Source organism: Tubulanus polymorphus, chromosome 11 (genome assembly GCF_964204645.1).
Source record: "Tubulanus polymorphus chromosome 11, tnTubPoly1.2, whole genome shotgun sequence".
NCBI lineage: Eukaryota > Metazoa > Nemertea > Palaeonemertea > Tubulaniformes > Tubulanidae > Tubulanus > Tubulanus polymorphus.
The window spans coordinates 5,095,179-5,119,101 of record NC_134035.1 but is presented as its reverse complement, the minus strand read 5'-3'; the positions used below and the strand labels follow the sequence as shown (position 1 = coordinate 5,119,101).

General features: G+C 42.1%; 1 protein-coding gene across 1 annotated transcript in view; it reads right to left on the bottom strand.

The window, feature by feature from the left end:
* LOC141913221 (liprin-alpha-1-like) overlaps positions 1-23,923 on the bottom strand; it is an 85,984-nt gene that overhangs the window by 56,863 nt on the left and 5,198 nt on the right. The gene's annotated exons all lie outside the window — the stretch shown is intronic.

Sequence of the window (23,923 nt, the reverse complement as noted above, 5' to 3'; positions counted from 1 at the left end):
TCGTACAACGCACTCGCCGCCGAGTTTCCTCCGAGGCCTGGATCTTGCTTCGGCGTACGACGAGTCGACTAGAAAACGCAGCAACTTTTATATTTAGCACTTTTATGTCTTGGTGGGTGTTCGACCCGACCTGGTGAACCCGGTGTTCGACTCAACCTGCAGGTAGAGGGTTCAAACCTGGTGAACCCGGTGTTCGACTCAACCTGCAGGTAGAGGGTTCAAACCTGGTGAACCCGGTGTTCGACTCAACCTGCAGGTAGAGGGTTAAAACCTGGTGAACCCGGTGTTCGACTCAACCAGCAGGTAGTGGGTTCAAACCTGGTGTTCGACTCAACCAGAAGATAGCGGGTTTAAAACTGGTGAACCCGTGCTATTCAGTCGGGTCCCTCAGCGCTGTAATAAGCCGCGATCACGCGGAGACAATTCGGCCCGGGCCAAATTGGCATAGATCAAATGTGGCCCGTGGCTAATTAGAAAGCGTGTTTACACGTCCATATTTGACTAAAACATCTTCTAAATTCATTCGAGGACTTCGAATCAACTCTCAATAAAGGGCGAAAAATGCGAACACGTTTAAAAGCTTAAATTCAAAGACTCCGAAACAAAACCGCAATAAAGAACAATATTCCGAATTCAAATATTTCTCCGAGTCTTGAAGCCATATTTAAAGAGATGAAACTGAACGTCGCGCATGAATAACCAGTTACAATCAGACTATTGGGAAATAAGACTTTGTTAACGGATATAAGGTATGTTTGTTTTAGTGAAGACTCCCCTGACAGTCGACTCCAATGTGCGCACGCGCTCTTGCAGTCTTCATCCTCTCTTATCATCTCGCGAAACATATCTGTTATTGACTTGAATAGTCATCAGTTTTGAGCGCGGCGGGGCCGTCGCGTGAACTAAACTCTCATGGTATTTTACACAACTATTAGAATTCTGCTAGAGCACTTTTCTACTGAAACATTGCATCCAAATTTATATGAATAAACATCGACAAATCGAATGCTGGCAACTATTTTCTAAATTCGATAACACACTTGGATGGAAATCCACAAGAAATTAAAAAAAATTTTCAACAAAAATTAATATTTCATCAAATCACAATTCTATCTGTTTGTTCATTTTCACGTCGCTTCAATAAATCTGTTTGTAAAATTTCACCCAAAAAACTGTTCGTAACATTGCTCAAAATCCCTCATGATACAAGAATTAATTAGAAGTGGGCATTTCAGTGAAAATAAATTTGTTTTTATATTGGGAGTTTTGTATATAAATTCCACAGTTAATGCATGAAATGGTTAAACTATAATTATCAAGATAGCACAGATAACACAGTTTTAAAGTCAAAGAGCTATGACCATTTTGAGAAGTTTCCATCGAGTGGAACCAATGCTAAGCAATTCACTTACACGAAAGTCCAGTGAAGTATGACAATTACCGGTATTTGTAAAATTGCCCCGGTACAAAAAGAAAGAATTAAACATTAAATTATCTGCAGCCTAATGGACATTAGACGGAGGAGTTTACTCAACCCAGAAACGAGAAGCAAGACAAGATCAATTGAAAAATCTAAGGTCCTGATGACAGATGACGAGATTATCTACAAGATTACATACAATTTTGACAATTTGAAAACAGCAACATCGAGCAGTAGTTCTCCAAATCTACGACAACCGACAAGGATCTGATACACGAAACTTCTTGAAAGGAGTGGCTTTTATGCCCACGTCAGATATGGTGGCATCAAAAAAGGTGCCAGTAAGTCAAGTAGGCAGATTCATCTTTTCATTATCATTTTCGAATAAATAATATTCAACCTTCGAGCTAAAACTTGCCGCAGTCTTCAATTCTGGTTGTCATGTATATACGCGTAACATATCAAACCACAAAAATTACCCAAATTATCTCCGCATTAGCACAGGCTCTACTTCCTGTTTCTACCCTAGAGAAATATCGAAATTAAAACGTTTTTATTGTCATTCCCTCTTGGGCGCGCTAGTATTCTAAACACCATCTAAACTCATTCTATAGGTTGATTGCCACGGTATGAAACCTTGCCACACTAAACAGAGTGCGCAGGTTAGCTGATGTCATTATTAGCCAACCAGATATCCAGTTTTATTTAGCCCGGGTTTTCCCACTTATAGTTCTCTTGAAATTAACCTCGGCGATTGTACAACGAGCGATCTGATCGGTACCGCAAGTTTTCGTGCGACAAAGCTCCACGTGTACCCGCGCACTCGGTCCAATGCAGCGGGGTTTCCGAGTGTGGCTGAGTGTAGCGACGCCATCAGGTTTGAATCCCTGCCGAGGGAGGACGAGATAAATCCGATAATGACGACTTATCGATCGACCTAGACTAGGCTACATGATAAAAAAATTTCTACGGATCGCCGCGCGGCAATACGTGTCCGGCGTCGGGCGTAATTTTGAAACTCGGTCGATTCGTAGAAGTCGCCGATACACGAGCGACGTCGTGATTTCTGATAGATAGAACGGACGGCAGTTCGACCGAACGACCGTTACACGACGCGCGTTATCTCCGACGACCATTTACTCGATTTAGCGGAAAGTAATGTACGACAATTCCCGCGGCTGCGGCCGTCAGCGTGTTGTTACTGCGGTAACATCGTCGAACCGCGATTCATCAGTCAACGCTGAAAACCCGACAGACCGATACCGCTGATATTACACCTCTCTACACTCTCGTTATCGCTATTTTCGCGCTTCTTTAACTTTTAAAAAAGTTTCCGATGGAGAAAAACTTCGTGATTTCGGTTTCCAGATTTGAGACAGATTTCAACGTTTTTCCGGTCGTACCTAGGCGATACATAGATGTTGTATAGAGCATAGATCATAGATCATTGATCATCGACTTGGTGGTTGAAAACTTTCGAGAACATTTCCCGCCAAATCATTTCGTAGGAACAGCGCTTGAAACTTATCTTCTCATTCGAGATGATGGCGTAATTTAAGTTTGGATTGATCATTAACCTTGCATTCAATTTCTATCAATATATGAAGCTCCGTACAGAAGCCAGCGTCTAGGATTCTAAATAAGGCACCAAATTTCGTAAATTGGTAGGCTAGATCAAAACTAGTATTCGAAAAGTCTGCATCAAATAATTTTTCGTTAGAATTCATCGAATTTCAGCCTCCTCTAACTCTAACTATCAGATCAGGAGCATACAACCTTTGAAAACGTCTAATTAGGAGAGGGCAATATTTTCATATCTATTTTCGTTTATCCCGGTAGCCATTTCGAAAAATAGCTCTCCACCGCGACGATTTTTATTTCAATTGATATCCTTAAAATGTATCATCAGACGTCGGACCCGAAGGGCTGCAAACCTCTGATATTATAAATAGATTCAAATTAATAAGGCCGGCGAATAAACATTTTCCCCGCGACCACCGCCGTTCAGAACGGCTTTGAAAATACTGTCGATTAGCATCTCGTGCAACCACTGCCATCATCATCATCCATAAAACTAAAAAAAATATCTTTGTAATTGGTTGTTTTGTTGTTGTTAGCAACGGTGTCAGAAAAAATGGATACAGCAATTACCTATATGTATGTGTGTGTATGTGTGTGTATGTGTGTGTATGTGTGTGTATGTGTGTGTATGTGTGTGTATGTGTGTGTGTATGTGTGTGTGTATGTGTGTGTATGTGTGTGTATGTGTGTGTATGTGTGTGTATGTGTGTATGTGTGTGTATGTGTGTGTATGTGTGTGTATGTGTGTGTATGTGTGTGTATGTGTGTATGTGTGTGTATGTGTGTGTATGTGTGTGTGTGTGTGTGTGTATGTGTGTGTATGTGTGTGTATGTGTGTGTATGTGTGTGTATGTGTGTGTATGTGTGTGTGTGTGTGTGTGTGTGTGTGTGTGTATATATATATATATATATATATATATATATATATATAAAATACATCGAGTGCTCGCAATCTGTTGAATATCTGAGATTTAACTGACATAAAGTTTTAGTTATCAATCAAAGACCCGGATCGTTTCCACAGTTACATGAATTCAAATAAGATTTCTACCTTTCGACCCAATTCTTGTCGGCCATTTACAAAAACTGTTTTTGAAAATGGCCTACAAGAATTGGGTCGAAACGTACAATTCTCGTTTCGTTTTTCTTCACAATGTTGGATTTTACTTCAGACAGATCGTGATACCGGGATATTTCAGAGGTGACTTTTCGATAAACGTGCCGTTTCCAAGAGGAATCGCTCAAAAAGAGTTGCCCTCGGCAAATGCTATACTTGAAGTGTACAATCGATCTCAAACAATTTTCCAAATTAGAGGAAAATCTATCAAATTCCCAAATATTCCAAAATTCCCGATTTCCCAAAAACCATATGAAGATGAAATACCGCTTCGTGCAACAACTGGATTTTCCATAATCGCTTTTTTTTTCTTCAAATGAACAACAATCGGCGCCGTTCGTCGTCGGTTCCGACATTAATAAAACAAACAAATGGATTTCGAGATGTAATGAGTATCATTCGATAGTCAGGTCGTCTTTCTACAACGAGAGCGGTGTGATATATCGACCGGGTTTTATAAACGATGTCTACTCGCTCGTGACATCCGTTCCGCACTATAATTTAATTAGTAATTGATGTCCGTTCATTAATCTCATCCGTATAACGCCGGCTGTTATCATCAACTCGTCGTACGTTCGCTCGTATCACGGGCAGGTTTTCCAACTAATTTCTGGGATTTATTGGGGAAAAATCTTTTTGTAAATCGAAAAAGTTTTCTATGACGAATGACAGAAAAATCGCCAGGCGAAAATGTTTCTGTGCGATAAATGGGGATGAAAAAAAATCTTCATCGGTTAATATCAAAAATTCATAAAGACTATAGTCTTTAATAGAGTCTTTATGAATTTTGTTAATAAGGAGAATCCTACAATAATAACGAAAATATAATATTAGTCTGAAAAGTTTCCGAGAGCTAGTGGTATAGTCAACGTATCAACTTTATTTTAAAAGTCATCTTCAGGAAAACAGTATATTCCTGAATTAACTATTCCTGAAGATGATTGAATATAGTCGAAGCGTAAAATAGACTACTAGCTCGTGGAAACATTTCAAAAGTTATATTATTTCTTTTTTCGTTATCTTTGTGGGATTCCCTACATATTATCGTCGCGACGCGGATATAGCTCGTTTTATCAATGGCCATCTTCATTTGCTTCCCGAATAAAACTTCGGTCTCGAAATACGAATCATTTCGGATTTCAATAATGGGCGAAACCTCCCGATTCCCGTTCAAGATGATCAAATAACTGGATAATAGATATTAATACGACTCGAGTCGAGCAGCAGCAGCAGCTATTAAACCTCTCTCGATGGTCTATAGTATTATAAATCACTGCGAATATCATTAATACGTCGTTAATATTCATAATATCTCAACAGTTTCAATATACAATCATATAATAATAACAACTGGTGACGTTGATGAAGTCGCTGCCGAACCCGACGACGCGTTACGAAGCTACGTTAATCGTTGTCGGTCTTATCCAGGTGACAACTGAAAAATCGGTAAAATGATCGTCGTACTTAACGCCGTTTTTCGAAAACTCTCAAAAATTAAACTCCCGAAAATTAGAATTGCGAATACATCCTGTTTTTCGAGGTGTTACTCGTTAAAATCTCTTGCTGTAAACTAGAATCGGTAAAATGACCTACTTTACACCAGTTTTTCGAAGTGTTACTTGTTAAAAACTCTCAATGAAAACTCTCGGAATACATCCTGTTTTTCAAGGTGTTACTTGTTAAAAACTCTCAACGAAAACACGAATTTTGAATACATCCTGTTTTTCAAGGCGTTACATGTTTAAGGCTCTCAGTAAAACCTAGAATCGGCAAAACTTGAAAAACAGCATACTCGACGCTGGTGTTTCGAAGTGTTACTCGTTGAAACTAGGATATGTGTCTGCACTGCAAGTCTGGTGATATAAAACTGAAATTTTTAAGTCAAGTCTAAAACGTCAAATTATTGAAATTGATATATTCCATACATTTCTAATAGTCGTCATCAGGTGAAAATTATATCAGATAGTTTTCTATATAAATAGCTGATCTACGTTGAAACTGAATCTGGCCAGCAGCGGCGGCGGCGGGCGGCAATTCCACTCAATGAAATTAGGTTTCTTTCCAGCTAAATTTTAAAACCTGATACATGCATTACTAGTTCAATGATATTTTAATAATAATTCGATGTTGTTTATCCACAACACGTTGCTTAACTTCAACACGCAGCTGCAAAAATACCACCCGAGATTTAATCATTCAAATGTTTACTGAACATTTTTAACAGCAGTGTTTTTTTTTGGTTTGTTTTCTGACAATAAAGGTTTAGGGCTCGAATATGTAATAGTAATAGTAATAGTAATGGTAATTTAATTTCAAAACCCCCTTTTCACGGTGATACAATGTTCAACGGCGCTTTCCATTGAACTGGTATTATTACCCTCAGCCTATAACTCTAACCATGTATCAGTCACCTCTTCCTGGGGAGAAGTAACATCCGAGCAGCTGCTAGAGGCGCTCAGGAGTCATCTATCAGAGCAGGTACCTATTTACTCCCAGGTGAAGAGAGGCGATGAGGATAGATAAGTGTCTTGTCGGGGAACACTACGGGAATGTACGGGTTCGAACCGACACAACCTGGCTTCCAAGAGTCGAAGGCGAGCGTATTGTTCCACAAGCCCAAAAAATTCATTGTAAATTGTGGTGATTAGTGGATACATCGCTGATATCACAGCGCGTCTTAGCATCCGGCGATGAACTGTGACTTTATACTTCACTTAACACTGCTTGCGCTCGAGGGTTCGAAATCGTAACTCATGGAATTAGATATCCCAGTCAAACTTGTCGAATGAACTGTTCGAATTATTATTCAATTCATAGATGATACAAAACACAAAATCAGTAAACCCCCGGGAGCTGGTTTTATAGGTCCGCAATAACCCCGAACAAAAGAGTACTAGATATTACTATTGAACTGAACACACACGATGCCTATTGATTTCGTGTCGGGTTATCCATTTCGTTTTTGCGAAAAAATGTTTCCTACACCGGCGTACTAAAACAATGTTTGATCGTCAAAATAATTCGTCGAAATTGGGGGTGAAATTTACGCCGAAAGGCATCGCATTTTTATTCTTCAGAGTTTCGTATGATATCATTCGGTGTGCATTTATCGATTTAAAATGCCAATTCACCCGCAGTTGTTTTGAAATACGGGGGCGTGAATACACATGTCCCATTACATTCTTGTTCACTCGACTTTGAAAAATTTGAACTTTCATATTAAAAAAAATCCAAAATCGAATCGATCTCCGCTCCGGCGAAGTATTCAGTTTATCGATAGACCCAGGAAACAATACATAAATACTGTACGAGTGCAGAAAGGTCAAGTGGAAACACTTCAGTCGTTTCAATGATTAAAATCCACACGATTACTCATTGCAATCATTCATTCCTGACTTCTTTTTTTTTCGCTCTTGAAAATGAACGTAGATATCAAGAGGGATTACATACAAGCCTAAATGTTAACAATGAACGAAAACATGCGCATTAATTATTGATGTGTACAAAACCTTTGGTCCCAACACGTTCCATTTGTGCGGGTCGTATCAGTATTTCTCTGGGGCGAAACGCAAAGTGTACCATACATGGAAACTAAAGCCGCGATCACACAAGCGTTTTAGGCCCGTGCCAAATTTGGCCAGGAACAACTGTTCATATGGATGCCGAATTGACCCGTGCCTGTTTAGCCCGACCAAAAACGTCGGACAAAGACCGAGTCCAATTTTTAACACAGGACAAATGATTCAATTTGAATTGCAACTGGTTCCGTAATGATTCACTTCGCTTTGTTTGAGCATTGTTTAGTATCGAATGAGCGGTTTGCGAGCCGCGCTCTCTAATTAGCCAAATTTGGCTCGGGTCTGATCCGTGCTAATTTGACCCGGGCCAAATCGTCTCCGTGTGATCGCGGCCAATGGGCGCAAATCCTCTGATCCTTACACCTTCCATCCGTACAAGTCAAATCAGTATTTCTCCGAGGCAAAACAAATGAGTACCAAGTTTGGAAACTAAGATACAGTAAGCCCAGACTCGGTTCCATATTCAAGTTATAACATCTACTTATAACTCTATAGAATAATCTAACAGGGAATAGGAGTGAGTTTGGAGAAACTTACCTCGTATGTCGGCCATTTCTTCTCATCCGACTGATTCTGAAATAGACGAGCAAAAAATTCTATAAATAACGCATAAAAAAAAGCATAACCATCAAATCACCCGCACGAGCCGAGGCCGGGGAAAGGGGAGCCGGATTGCATTTCAAAAAATTCCGATACTTTCGACAAAAATACGAAAAACACCGCGCACAAAAATACCCGATCGAAACGACGCCAGCATTCGGGCTAATTAGTTATCGATGCCACTCGCGACCGAGTGTAAATATTAATGGATGATATTTCGTCGTCGTCGTCGAATACGACGCGTTTTAATGACGTTTCATTTCGAAAACGTATGAATATTTAAAACGCCCGACGCCTGACAATAACGGGCGGCGTCCCAATACGCCCCGATACATCTGAATACTCCCCGATACGCCGCGCTATATTTTCGTCACTTTTTTCGAAATTAGTTTCGCGACAAAACCGATAATAGTCGAAATGTCTGAACTTATTTCCAAACCTCAAAACACATATATATATAGAAATTTGCGTATCATCGTTTTTCATGTCGTTGCCAATAAACCAATAGCATAAAATCGGAAAATTCTAATATAAACGTTCTAGCTCTTTCAAAGAGTCTGAAATTCAAATTTTCCAACGCCCAATATTTTTTTTTCGATTCTTTTTTAAGTCTGAAGTTCTAGAAATCCTGCATTTATATTGAATACTACAATTCTAGACTTCACTCTTTCTAGCCCCCCTACCGAATTGGGCTCCCTTTTCCCAACTTTTCCCTTCATGCAAAGTTTGTTTGAAGTTCTAACAATTTGCAAATATACTCTATTTTTAAGGGACCTGAAACACTACGAATCCGTCTTTCGTGGAAACGTCAACCGATCTTCAAAAGCAACGAAATATTTTCCACTTTTCAGGCCTCTCTTCCTTTCTCTACGGAAACCTTTTCGAAAACGGTGATATTTCCCCGAATGAACTTTCATCTCACGATCTATGCGATGTAGGCGAACTTTAAAAATTATAAAACACCGGATATCAATTCCTGTAATGCATGAAACCAGCAGCAGCAGCAACAGAGAGAGTTGAAAATATAGATTTAGCCGTGATATAATAAAACTATTGTTAAAACAGGAAACTTCACTAAAGGGGGAACCCAACGCGCAATCAGGAACCTGGCGGTGCACAATCGATTCAAACGTTCTCTATTGTAAGCAAAAAAAATCACACGCACACGCAATTTGAAAATAGCTTCTCTCATAGATTCAACATCCGGATAATACTGATTACTGAAATTTCAGTCGAGCTTTACAACAAGGAAAGAATATGTGATACAGTAAAACCCAATACAGTGGAATCACGTCGCAACGAACTCGCAGATACAATGATTCATCGGATGAAATAAAAATCTAATTATTTTCATACTGGATATAACGAACTATCGGTTATAACGAACAGATTTTCTGGTCCCGTGAAGTTCATTGTAACGAGGTTCCACTATATACATCCCCTTACTACTTCATCAAAGTGAATTGTTTAACGATTTGATGCTTAGTGGAGGATCAGATGATGAAATCGTTGGCAGACGACTTGATGACGTCAAAGGAGGATTTAGGAAGTGGCCATCTTTTAAACGTCCTGGTTTGATTGATTTCAGAATTGATAGATCGGAGTACGAGCGCTGATCTGCAGCACGGATGACATGACAAATCCGAGTTGCGTCCGCAATCGACGAGGCTGTCGCGGCCAAACGGTGCTCCGGTGAAGTGAGCAATTTTAATGAAGTATTGACAACGATTAGCCGAAGTTAATTGAAGTTATATTGACACGCACCGGTTGACCGGCGTCGACCGGAGTTGACCGGTGTCGACTAGCGTCTACTTTCTAACAGCTACCATCGTTGTTGTCGATGTCAGAGAGTAATTAACGCCTAATCAGAATTCCGTCTGATCTAGCGACCGTTTCCGAGTTCCACAGTCCTATTATTATCATCAGAAGCGTCAACTAATTAACTAACCCCGAGAACACATGAGCGCCGGACTGGTTGAGATTTGTGCGAATAACTACGAACATTTCATCCAGACACGAGAAAAAAATACCGTAGAAACAAAGCATATTAGTGACAGTTAGAGTAAAGCTAGGCGCAGCCAGTGACGTGTTGCAACCCGTCAACCTACGCACAGGGCCAACTTCGGTTTTCGTAGCTAGTTGACTAGTGGTCGGAACTAATAACCGAACACAATATACTTCGGTCGTAACGTATTTCACATCTTGAACCTAGGTCCGAACTATAGCGACCATGCTCAATTGCGTGGTCGACCATTTCCGGACTATAGATCCGACTAACGGAGATTCGGTTTCATTTAGTTCGACTATAGTCGACTAACTCCGATAACCGAAGGTGGCCCTGGCTGCAACGTCTAGCAATACCGGTCGCACAAGTCGCACTTTGTTCCAACATAATCCAATAGGGTTAGTCTCGGGAAACCGAGATCCAAGCGACGTAAAGCCAAAACATTCAAACAAACATAACACAACCGGCTCTCCGGTCACTATCAATATACGCTGCTCCTGAGACTAGTCGCACAACATCACTGACATAGCGGTCGACCTACATTAGCGACCAGTTGCAAGCGATCGTGTTGTCACAGGTCGACCTACCCTGCGACTCATGTTTAACCCGACGCTCGAATTACTGGTCCAGATCGAGATCTACGCAGCCCTGCTCCTCAGACCGGCTTTCTCTACGGCACCTCGAAGTCACCGAACGAAAAACAATATCGTAATCGTTTAATTCAAGACAAATATTTATAACCACCACGAAACTGGCGACGATATCAGCGGCATGAATCTTCATCGTCGGCGGAGGCGGCAGCGGTGTCTAGAATGACAACGCGATAAAGCTTTTCAAAATTCCGATCTCATCGTTGAGGTTGTTGAGGTTGTTGCGGCAGCGATCATAACACAAGATACATACCACCACCGCAACAACTTACACACAGTCAGTCAGTACCACCATCGCCGCTGATATTTCAACTGATTATATTCTAATTTCTGTTCGATAACATTCAGATGGCATGAACGCCCATCTGCCATTCTAGGCAAAGCCTCTTTCTTCGTTATTTCAGTTTCAACTTTTGCACGGCGGGCGACTCGAACTGAGGCGAGTTCTTTAGACTAATGAACGATTGTTATGAGCCATTTTCCAAACATTTTGAATTTTGAAAACGCCCCATAGCATATAAGCAGCTCTTCTACTAGTTATACTTCCTAAATGGGGATTTTTTCATAGATTAATTTACACTAGTTTAAACTCAAACCCCCCGAAAAACCTAAAGGCACCTCAACGCACAGCCCGGTTTAAACACAGGCCGAACTGATCGCAGGTGCGCATCAACAGGGTTTATCCGAGCCGATCCGTAGGTTGAAGCCCCGCACCGTAGCCGCGATTGCACGAGCCAAATTCGGCCCGACCAAAAACGTCGAACTGTACCAAACCAAATTTTACCATAAGACAAATAATTGCGTTTGAATTGCAACTGGTTCCAGAAATGACTCACTTCGTTTAAGCATTGTTTAGTATCTAGTGAGTGGTTTACGTACATGAACACGCTAATTAAATATGGGCCAAATTTGCCTTATCCGGCGCGGGTCAAAAATCGTCTCCGTGTGATCGCGGCTCATGTCTCCACAGTGAAGAGTTACAATTTGAATCTTGCGAATTTGAATGTGCCCTAAATTCCTCAAATCATCAAACAAGGAACGTATAGTAATGGTCTATGCACTTAGGTCTACACTATAGAACATGAGTATCAAGAGTGAAATAGGTACAATTTAGAATCTCGCACGAGTCTGAATGTGCCCTAAATTCCTCAAATAGGAGATGTAGTAAATTTTCTATATACTTAAGTCTATTAAAGTCTAATACAAGAGTCTAAGTAGTAAAATACGTACATAGAGAAAACGTTTAATATACTCATCGCTGTGATTCCGTACGAACGACTTCACCGTTTCGACGTCGCGTAAATGTAAATCCAAATTGAAGCCGTTTTTCGACGACATTCGATTCGAAGAGCCGGTCATCCTGACCGACGACGCCGGCATTTTAACCGTCGCTTTTGACGAACGCAAAAAACGAATCAACGATCGCCGCCGATTTTCATATACGACCTTACGAATAAAGACTACGACTGACTAGTTACGACGATATGCCGTCTAGTTTCCCATCAGACGTAATTCCAAATTAGCGATTCTGATTCTCGCTGTAAAAAACTTCCGGTAAACGGACCAATTTTCTGTTGACGCCGACGCGACGTTTTATTCAGTTTTGTCGCTCGTACGTTTATTCCAGTGAAAATATTTCCCGACTATACAAAAACATTCCGACAAATTGATCTCCCGGTAAAAATCAGTTCTTCGCACTCCACTAAAGTTAATTAAGCCGACAAGTTTGCAAACGCTAGAAACGCCGTTTTACGCGAGTTCAAAACCGTTTAAATTCATCGACGGCAGACGATTTTAATCTAATTACGATAAAACGTCGGCGTTAATTGATGCGACAAACGACGACGACTCGCGTTACGATTGGACGGAATTCAACGACAAAACCGAGACGATGGATTTTAGTTCTGTCACAGACAACCCGGTACGTCTCGTGGCATCCCAGATAAAATGTCCGTCAAACGATGGATGACTCGTTATTTCAACAGCGCGGATTCAATAACATTGACTCCGTATTTCAACGATACCTTATTCAATAATTTCTCGATTCCAAGAAATACGGTCGGGCTAAAAAAAAAAAACGCGCATGCAAGAAATTCGCAACGAACAAAATGACAACTATTTGTTTCTTCGCGCGCGCGAGTCTCGAGTCGGTAAATCATCGACTATATATCAGGTTATCCCGTAGTAAAGATACGAACGCAGAATCGACGGTAGAATTCTGCTCCTGAAATTAGATTTGTTCATATTTTACGATGATTATCTCTTGCCGAGACTTATAGAGACCACCCGCCGTTTATCTTCAGCTTCTTCGAGAGAGAACGCCGATAATTCTTTATATTTCTTATTCGGTCGCGACGATTTCTTCAGCGATATATCCAACGATTGTTCGGAAAATTGTTCGCGCTATTTTTCGCGTCGGACCCCGATACGAGTACGGGCATTTATTGTATATAGCAGACGCTCGAAACCGCTGAAACGATCGCGCGTTTATGACCACGCAGTTCGTCGTATAAATATTCACTAAAAACACATGATTAAAACCACTAGCAGCGGAAAAAGTGAACAAAACTGAGTTGAATTTCGTTCGTTCCGATCCGCGAAAAACCTGATTTTCGATCCTCGATATATTTCGGTGAACTTTTAATGACGAGTTTTCCACTCAACACGGGAATAAGCGCCAAAAATTCAATTTCGTTCGTTAAAATCGACGCGATGATTAATCAACGCATGTCAATTAAAACACGCCGATCAATTAGAAATGTCGTCTCTTTTTTCCAGGAGAACCACTCTCTGCTCCGGCGCTACTCCGGTCGGTACTCCGCCGGTGCTAACGAACCAACGGTTAACCGATGAATGAATGAATCGCTTCCACACGCACACACACCGTTGCCGTCGACGACGAGAGGTAGTTGTTGTTGCCGTCTATGATCGTCGGTGGTGTCGAGGAAAGATGATGCTGCTGCTGCTGCTGCGGCAGTGACGATGATGATGCTGCAGCAGTGATGACGATGATGATGACGATGCAGTTAACTAGTTATATATCAAACTAAGAACTGTTGAGGATGAAAAACCATCCAGGTGTACATACCCTACATGGCTCTTCTCTCTCCCTCCTTCTCTCTGCTCTCTCTCCCCATCTCTGCTCCCTCTCTCTCTCTCTCCCTCTCATGGTTTTTATAACTTGACTCATGCGAGTAATTGAAGGTAATTAGAATCACATAAATCACGCATTGAACTCTGTAGCTATTATCGGAATATACCTGGGCTCTACAGTCTGTCTGTACCAGTCTCTCCTCGCGCGCAAGATTTGAAAAAAAAATATCCGCACGAGAGATCAAACATTTGAATCATAATGAAACATAACATAGACAATTTTGTAGGAAGGACTAAATGAACAGCGGATCGTGAAAGTAGGCAGGCGGGAGTGGGTAGACATAGGGGATCAAAAGGTACAGCGACAGGGGATGCGATTGAGAGGCAGTAGAGAGAGAGGAGGGATTGAGAGCGGATGATATCAGATCCGCGTTCATTAATACAGCTAACTATCGCGCATTAATAACACCGATCTTCACGAGACTAATTGTAACGAAGTGTCCGCGTGTCTCCATTTATAATTCAACGCGGCCGCTTTACAACTGAAACGACGTGTAAATCACTCGGCGGCGCACCGGCGTTAATAAATTTCGCACCTTCGTTTCGAATGAAGCCGGAATGAAGCGGCCGTTTAAATGCATAATTCAATACGGCCGCTATACGACTAGCCACGTCGAAACGAACCATATAAATCGTCTTATCGTCGTGTACATATTTATTCGCAAACTGTTCGATAATTCTGCATCGATGGATGAACGCGCGGTACATCGAACAATCGTGTAATTCATTCATAAATTATCATTCCAATACAAACATATCCTCAAATTCTGTAATGACGCTGGAGGGGGGGTGTGGTCAGGGGAGGGTTACAGCTAGGGGGTCGCCGGTTATGATGCGTCGCATCGGTGAAACTCGAGCGAATGAAATCGGAAAATTTAGCTCGATCGTCTTCGAAAGAGAAGAGAGCGGAGAGAGGGGAGGAGGCGGAGGGGAGAGAAGAACGGGTGAGGGGGAAGAAATACGGGGAGAGGGTCAGACGAAAGGGTGAGAGAAGAGAGAAGACAAGAGAGCTACGGAGAAAAACAGTGATAGGGTAGAGGTGAGAGCAGAGAAGGGAAAGTGGAATAGACACTACAAAGAGGCTAGGGTGAGGGATAGAGCAGTAGGGGGTAAGTGGGGGTAGGGGGACGTGTGCAGCTAGGGGGTAGCGGGGTGTGATATTTCATATCATTGCAACTCAAGCAAATGAAATTGGAAAATTAAGCAAAAATCGTCTTCGTGGGGGAGAGAGGGGAGGAAGGAGAGGAGAGGAGGGGAGAGTGGAGAGAACCAGAGAAGAACTAGGGAAAGGGTGGAGAGGTGAGAGCAGAGAAAGGAATAGATAGACAGGGAGAGATAGAGAGCGCTGGTGTATAAAAAGAGACGGGGAAGTAGCGGAGTGGGAGAGAGGGGGAGATGAGAGATAGGGAGCGGATAAGAGAGGGGGGAGATTTATAGAAACTATTCACAAACGGATTTAGTCCGCGACTATAATTCCAAATCTGACATCATAAGCAGCGGAAACGATCGACGTTCGTAGATCAGACCGATGATACGAATCGGATTTCTGGTCGGATAATTCCTCATCCTCCTCATCATTCTCCTTCTCCTAGTCACTGAACTATACGTACAGATAGAATATGGACACTTGTTTTCAGTTCGATCGATTGATTTCTCTCTCTCTCTCTCTACCGCTCGCCGCCGGTCGTCGGTCGGTCGCCGAGATGAAAATCGTTAATAACCGCCATAAACATTCACTTATTCCGCGCAGAACTTAATCTGAAGAACCCTGAAAAACATCTAAGCACCATTTGTTTTTCCCGGGGTAGTGGGGAGAGGCTGCTTTCATTTAGAGGTTCTATTCAAAGTTGTAAATGGTGGCTGCATGTTTTCGGCAAATATAAAACAATAAAACTTTAAAAAACTATTTCCAACGAGAAGTGAATAACCAGACATTACCTTAAACGATCGACTATTGTTGTTACGATACATTGGGCTTTGAAAACGTCTGATAGCTATTGAATTGAATCGTTGAAATAACTTTCATAGTTTTCTCTATAAAAAGAGTCGAAGCCGCTTTTACGGTATTCGAACGTGGGTTTCCAGTCTGTGAAGATAGACACCCACTCGTCTGTTATTGGAAACCAAAAAACATTTCAACAAGGTTCTCCGTATTCAAATGTGGATGTTTTTTCCATCTAGCGCGAACAATATTTTCTCCTACGACAATGACTCGTTTGACGGCGCAACTAGATAAACCTTAAATTTGTAAGGTTTTGTTTTGTGGCAAAACATGTTCTCTGTGAAGTTTTCATCGCACATAGCGATCAAAGGGTTAACAGCACCCATATTTACAGGGAACATAGCTTAACCTAGTAGGCCTATGCCTATACGCATGTATATCTGATACGGTAGGCCTACCAGTCAGACGGAGCAAGGCATCTTATTCCTACATATCATTTTTCAGGGAGGAGGTCACGGGGAGCTGTATTCGATTCGATTACAATTTCACTCGCAGATTACGAAGAAATAAATTTTTCGCAAATACGAAAAAAATCTTGAAAAAAATAAAAACAAAACCTTAAAAGACTATAACGCGATAAGCGAATGATCGTCGTGACGACGCGGCGAACTATCGAGCGTGATTTACGATTTTTCTTCGGCGACGACGTTCGAAACGACGTCGCAATAAATCGGCGTCGAATTCACCTGCGCCGTCGCGTCACGACCGAACGAGAAACGACGGCCTCATCGTCGCACGAGGCGACTGATAATAATTGTCATTTTGTACTTTTACGTCGGGCGGCTTAATGAAAATTTACACCCAGCATCGAGCAGAGTTCGACGTCTATTCAATCTAGTACCGGTAATATTGTTTAATGTCTTCGCGACATTCGATCGACGTAATTAACCTTGCGCGATTCTTTTAAATGTCTTCTCCAAATCGGAATAATAAGATTTAGTAAAAAAGCCTACTTCATTAAACCGAGCCCTATAGACCTAGTTCCACTTCGACAGTCGTAACTTTGAACCTAATTTCAAATGTAATTCAGAACTGTGCGGCCGTTTACACTGTCAAGACTCGACTATTTTCATAAAACTGTTTTAACAACCAATCTAATAATTAACGACAAACATCAAGGATTAAGACAAATTTGGCCTGGAACAACCGTTCACACCGGTGCCAACAGGACCCAAACCTGTTTGGCCAAACTTGGCCCAACGATAACCTCGGACAAGTCCGAGCTAAATTCTAGCACGGCACAAATGCTCGCGTTAGAATCGCAACTGGTTCCGGAAATGACTTGCTTCGCTTTGTTTATGCAATGTTTAGTGTTGAGTTAGTGGTTTACGTGTGAACACGCTCTCTAATTAGGCACGCGCCAAATTTGGCTCGAGTCTGATCCATAGCCAAATCGTCCCCATGTGACCACGGCTTATGAACTTAATTCTGATCAGATCAGAACAAACAAATGACAAGTTCATAAACGGATTGAAAAAAATACGTTACAGTAAAATAGGTGATGCAACGAGGAAGGTGTACGTCTTCCCTGTCTGAAATCTTAAGAAAATCCTGACGGATATGAACTGTACTGCGTGGCCGCGACATTAAGATCAACAGATATGACGTCAGTTGTGAGAATGTATCACGTCACTGTACAGGTGTAAATATCGCGTGTCTCCGTAGTAACGCAACTGTCATTTATTTTCGCCAGACGGAACTATCATCCGTTCAGTCCCGCTTCTGCCCCTCCCCCGGCTCGTACCGGGATCCATCCATTCACCCCCTCCTGGCTTGTACCGCGATCCATCACCGCACAACTCCTTCCGCCTGCTGTCGTCCTGCACTCCGTAATTCAACATAAAGCCTTAATAATAGCCTTCGTTACAATAGCAGTTATCGCGTTCTTGTAGACAGTGGTTTATGAGTAACTTATTTGTTAAAAGTGTCACCTCAGCACAAACTGCGTGGCGATCGATCTACCTTACACACTGACCAATCAATCTAACAGGATGTACGCACAAACTGACCAGTCGACCTCGATGATGTGCATAACTTGACCAGTTGGTTTCGGTCATCTAGCCTTCACCTGTTAAGCAACCGATTAAGTCAAGATGTAAGCGGAGATGATGACACGGAGATGATTTGGCCCGAGTCAAATTGGGCCTGTGTTATCGCGGCTCTAGACTGACCGATTGGAATCAGCTGAAAAGTCAGTTGAGTAATCACTTGAAAAGTGGAATAATTTTTAATCTTCTATAGTGAGTTCTTGAGCGAAACGGGTAAACTGACAAGCATCACATATCCACTGGCCGCCGGTTGTATCTAACTGACCAAAATCACTTGAAAACTGAAAAAAAGTTTTCCATGTGATTTTTCATGTGACATAAAATTTTTCAAATGAAATCACTGAATCCCGGTCGAGTCCGAGCGCCGCTGCATCCTAATACAGCTGCATCTTGCGATCACAGCGGCTGCGACCGGTGAGAAAAAGACAAACACAGACGCTTAGAGACGATTATTTAAACATACATCGTCGCCGGGCTATAAACTATAAAACGGTCGGCGTGGAATAAACAGTCGATTACCATCGGAAATTCAATTAATTCAAACGAACGAACCATCGAAATGTTTGACAGCACTTAACATCGACGATGGTGACTATAGTCACACCGTAGCACACCGTCGTGCGCACGCATCGTGTGCCCCCTTCTCATCGATAAATGCTTACGTGTGCTAATTGATGTTTGTAAGAACGCAGGAAACAGGCTGTCCTGTATTTCTGCACGACAACCACACCACCCCGACCGACCGACTGACAGACTGACGAAGGCTGCATGCAAATGTGGTATTTGTTTAGCGCGTAATAACGCAGTCTGACGAGTCATTATTCGACGCTGAATGATTTTTCAGCGATCACAAATTGTGGAAACGGCCGAGTTTTTCCAGCGACATCGGACAGCGCTTTGCAGGACAGCACAACGCACTGTAGGGGACAGCATGACGATGGAACAGCACAAATGCACTGTATGGGACAGCAACCGACGCACTGTATGGGACAGCAACCAACGCACTGTATGGGACAGCATATCACACTATATGGGACAGCAACCAATGCACTGTATGGGACAGCATATAACACTGTATGGGACAGCAACCAATGCACTGTATGGGACAGCATATAACACTGTATGGGACAGCAACCAATGCACTGTATGGGACTGCATGTCGCACTATATGATACAGCAACCAATGCACTGTATGGGACAGTACTACACAATGTATCCCTCTTACAAGTAAAATTAACCAGCCAAGAAAAAAACACAAAATCATTAAACATCATTTTACCTGAAGCATCATCATAACATTGTTAAACTATACTTGATAATCCACGAGATAAATACGATAATCCATTAGATATATATATGATAATCCATTAGGTGTATATGATAATCCATTCGATTAAGCGTTGATAAGTATTTACATGTATGCGATGTTGCAAATGCGTATAGGATAATCCATCGTACTGTCACTAGTTACACTGATAAACCTTGACAGCGCGCTTATCCTCGCTTATCGCTAATCCATTTAACCGCCGCCGGCCCGCTGGACATCGTTAAACATTCCAGCACTTAGTAAAAAGCTTTTTTTTTTATATCGTTATTCGCTTCAAACAACAATTATCTACCGACAGAATAAAACAAACAGGTCCGGGTCGGTGTAACGAAAATTACGAAACAATATTTGACACATAAATTAACTGGGGTTTTTCTCGGAGCGAAGTTTTAAATCTCGTAGAGAGGACGTGGTCACATTCATTCGGTACTGTTGTAGCGGAAACGCAACAATCCCGCTATCATTAACGCCGTGTATGTACACACATTCACTCATATATGACCTAGCCTTCACAATACGATGATTGAGATGATGACGGCTGCGGTATTATTATATACTCGAAAATTACATCGTCGTCATCATCATCATCATCATCGCGATATTCGTTAAAAATGCAGACCCGACGACCGCCCGGCTCTGTGACTCCGGCACGACCGTGATAATTGCTACGTTCTACGCGCATAATGGTAATATATGACAAGCGATAATAATATTGACTCGATAATTACATTACGTTTTAACCCTTTAATTGCCGGCGAGGAAATACTTTTTAAAAACTGCCCGGTTTTATGAGTCGAGTATCGCCGCGCTGTTGTACATACGACTAATTGCGCGTAAGAGTTCTATACGCGTCGTTCAGTTATTCCGAAGTGATAGTCGTACGCGGTTCGCCATCTATCGGCGTTATCGCTAACTAACGATTCATTCAGTTCAGTTTGTAGAGTTCATTTTCGATAGTTCGACGAGTCGAACGCAGATGGCAGCACGGTATACTACGACGAGCCGTTCTGAGAGAAAACGACATGTGTTTCGCGCGAGAGTCGTTTTTAAACTCGGATGATAAAAGACAAAAGGAGGAGGATGTTTGTTTGTCTTCGTCGCGGTCAAGAATCGATGAAGACGACGATGCCATTTTGAAAACAACCGTCTGCGGGGTTCAGTATTTTGCCAGGCAGTATATAATATACTGCCTTCGTGTTATGTACATATAATGAATTATCCAATGAATTATTGTTTTTTTTTTCATTCTTTTAAATTCCGTCAACCCGTTGAGCGCCAGGCGGGTTCAATGTTTCTTTAAAATTCCCAATGGGGGAGAGACCGGAGAAGAACCTTCAACCGAGGAACTCTGTCGCCACCAGGGTTCAAACGCATAAACCCTGGATTGACGAGACGGGTGACAGGCGGCTTAAGCTGCTTGGCCAACGCCTCATGATGCTTAGTGGGTTAGCTCATACAATACAGAATTCAGACAATTGGAAAATACATGAAAGTATTCAAGAGTTTTTGTAGGTAGCCTAATAGAAATATGAATATCAGTGATATAATAAAATTAAACCGAATCACTGTCTTGTCTTGCGCAAACCGCTTTAAAAACATTGTTCTTTGATACTTAATAATACAATACAAAATTCAGACAATTAGAAAATATCAAAGAGCTAAAGCAGATAATAGAAATATCAGTAATATTATCAAATTAAACCCAATGGCAGCAGATACTTATATTAAGCCTTTAAACAACTATATAGAAAGAATTGAGGGCATAATTAGTCTTAATCCTTTCCTGAGCAACCAGCGTCTCTAATCCAGTACTGAGCAACTGTCTTGTCTAAGCCTTTAGCGTGGAAATACACGTACCCAAATCTGTTAATTTACATTGCACAGCAGATACTGTGGTACGCTGAAGGCCACCTATACCTGAATAGAAGTTAAAACTGTATCGGTCTGACTTCAAAGGGTTAACCTGATTGCAGGATGGTTGCATGCATGATTTGTGTGAACAGTTACATCTTTCCGATACAAGATCACTGTCGGTATGAATGCCGCTCAGTTTGCCGGCAGCCTGTTTGCGCCGCCGGCCTGTAGAATGTTCAGTTTTCTAGCGAACTAAAACTGGGCAGTGTTTGTGACTGGGGCTCGAGGGCCTGCAGTTAAGAGTTAGGGCACGTAGGTCTGCAGTTACACTCATAGAACTTAAGGTTCTTGCAGATAAGAATCCAGGCATGTGGGCATTCATATAGAGTAGGGGCACATATGCCCGTAGTACGAGTCAGGGCATGTGGGCCTACAGTAGCAGTCAGGCACGTGGGCCTGCAATAGCATTCAGGGCACAAGGGCCTGCAGTAGCATTCAGGGCCTGCAGCTCTAGTTGAAATAGATGACACAGTTTTCAGCGCTGATCGGATGTTAAACCGCTGATTGGTGCGTTCACGTTGCCTTTGCTATTTAGATATATCTTAATTCAATTAATCGTCCCTAGAGAGAGTAAACTACAATTAACAATATAATTCATCCGTCTGACCAGTGTTTCTATATTGTAGTGTCGTACACAGTACAGGGTGACAAAACCAAATATTCACATGTGAATGAAATATCTAAAATCAGCGATTGTAAAAGCTAAATCTTCCGACTGTAAAACGAAAATAGTCTTCATAGCTCACGGTAATATCGCTTTCTGTTTCAACTATCGGGTCGGTCCCAATGGACTGAATTTCAATTTAACTAGGATTAGTCTCGTTTGACTCGAAAACTGAGGGAATGAGAGGGTTCTTAGAGGGATGTGGGGAACTGAGAAGACAAGAGGGAGGCAAGGGAGAAGAGGAGAGGGAGAGGAGGAGTGGAGAAGAGGAAGCGGTGGAGCAGTTGAAAGGGAGCGGGGATGAGGGAGTGGGGAAGAGGGGGTCAAGGAGAGGATAGAGAGTGGAGAGGGAGAGAAGAGGGAGTGGGGAAGAGTAAAGCGAGTGGAAAAGAGGGAGTGGATGAGAGGGATTGGAGGATAGGGTAGTGGAGGACAGGGTGTGGAGAGGAGGGAGTGGGGAGAGGCAGCTCGAGCTCTGGATACTGTTTTCGTACCCTGCAACTATTAAGCGTAGAATGATGAATCACAAGCTGCAGACAACACACTTAAATCTCTCCAGCCATGACAGCATACGCTGCTGCTCTGTACTCAGTGAGAGCAGTGAGAGAGAGAAGAGAGACAGTATGATGAATCAGTGTGAATAAGACAGGACACATTGAAGACAGTGACACTGGGAGGGCACAGCTGACCCAACACGACTATAGCTTGCTCCCCCATCTCCTCCGAGCTCCCACAGTCTTCACAAAGTCTTAACGTAGTAAAGGTACACAGATATCTGGGGCACTGTTGTGTTGGGCCTTAACCCCAAAATTATTGAACCGTCGGCTATAGAGCAAAATGGAGTTGAGTTAAGTCATCAACCAATCGGGTTAAAAGACCCGGCGAATCATGACTTTAGTTTAACACGGAACTGGAAATCGATATATCAGTTCCTAGCCTAGGGTTTTTAATAAGAATGCATCATAATACCTAACCCACGGTGTTTAATGATAGGAGCCTATCATACTATAATACACAGTTCAATCTATAAAATGATTGCATGTGTCACGATTGAGTAAGAAGTACGGTGAGCGAGTGAGTGGGGTTAGAGAGAGAGAGAGAGGAGCACGAAATTAGTCCGCGCTCTCGTATTCGTAGAACAGTTTAGTCATTGATGATCCACGCACGGTACTGAAATATACGTGTGATCGATGCTTATAGTGTCTCTCCGTATCCTTAATCAATAACCGACCGAGTCCCGACTAGGATTCGTTATTATTTCATCTTATCCTTATCGTTCGGTCATTTTTACCGTTCCTACGCTTCCTCGACCCACCCGCCCAAACACCTTAAACTAATCGCGATATCCTTGACGTTTCCGTTCGATTTCATCACCGTAACGACACGTGGTCACAAGGAACGGGGGTGTACGAGCGACTATCAAATCAAATATCTTAGCATCGTCTTTTTCAGTAACGACCTATCCGTTTGACATTCTCTTTCAATCCTTTTAACTAATAATAAACGTACGAACGACACATCCTCCCACTTTTCATTTTCTGGCTGCTTTTCATTTCACGCGTTCCCGGAAAGGAGTGACACCTAAAATAAAATACCGCCCTCATTTCGCGTTTCGCCCCTTGTATTTCGACGATTCAAAAATTCCGATTTCGAAAAACAAGTTTCTAAAACTAGTCGAGAAAAAGGTCAGATTTCTCGCTGTTTTCTATTATTCATCAGAGAAAAGTTAATAGCGTTATTGATACGAGGAATCGACGATACGAAACGCACCTAAATATAAACCGGTTTAATAGACTATTCCTCGCACAACGGCGCTGCGCACGTGGACGGACGGACGGATCACTGGAGGGATAAACGTACGTAC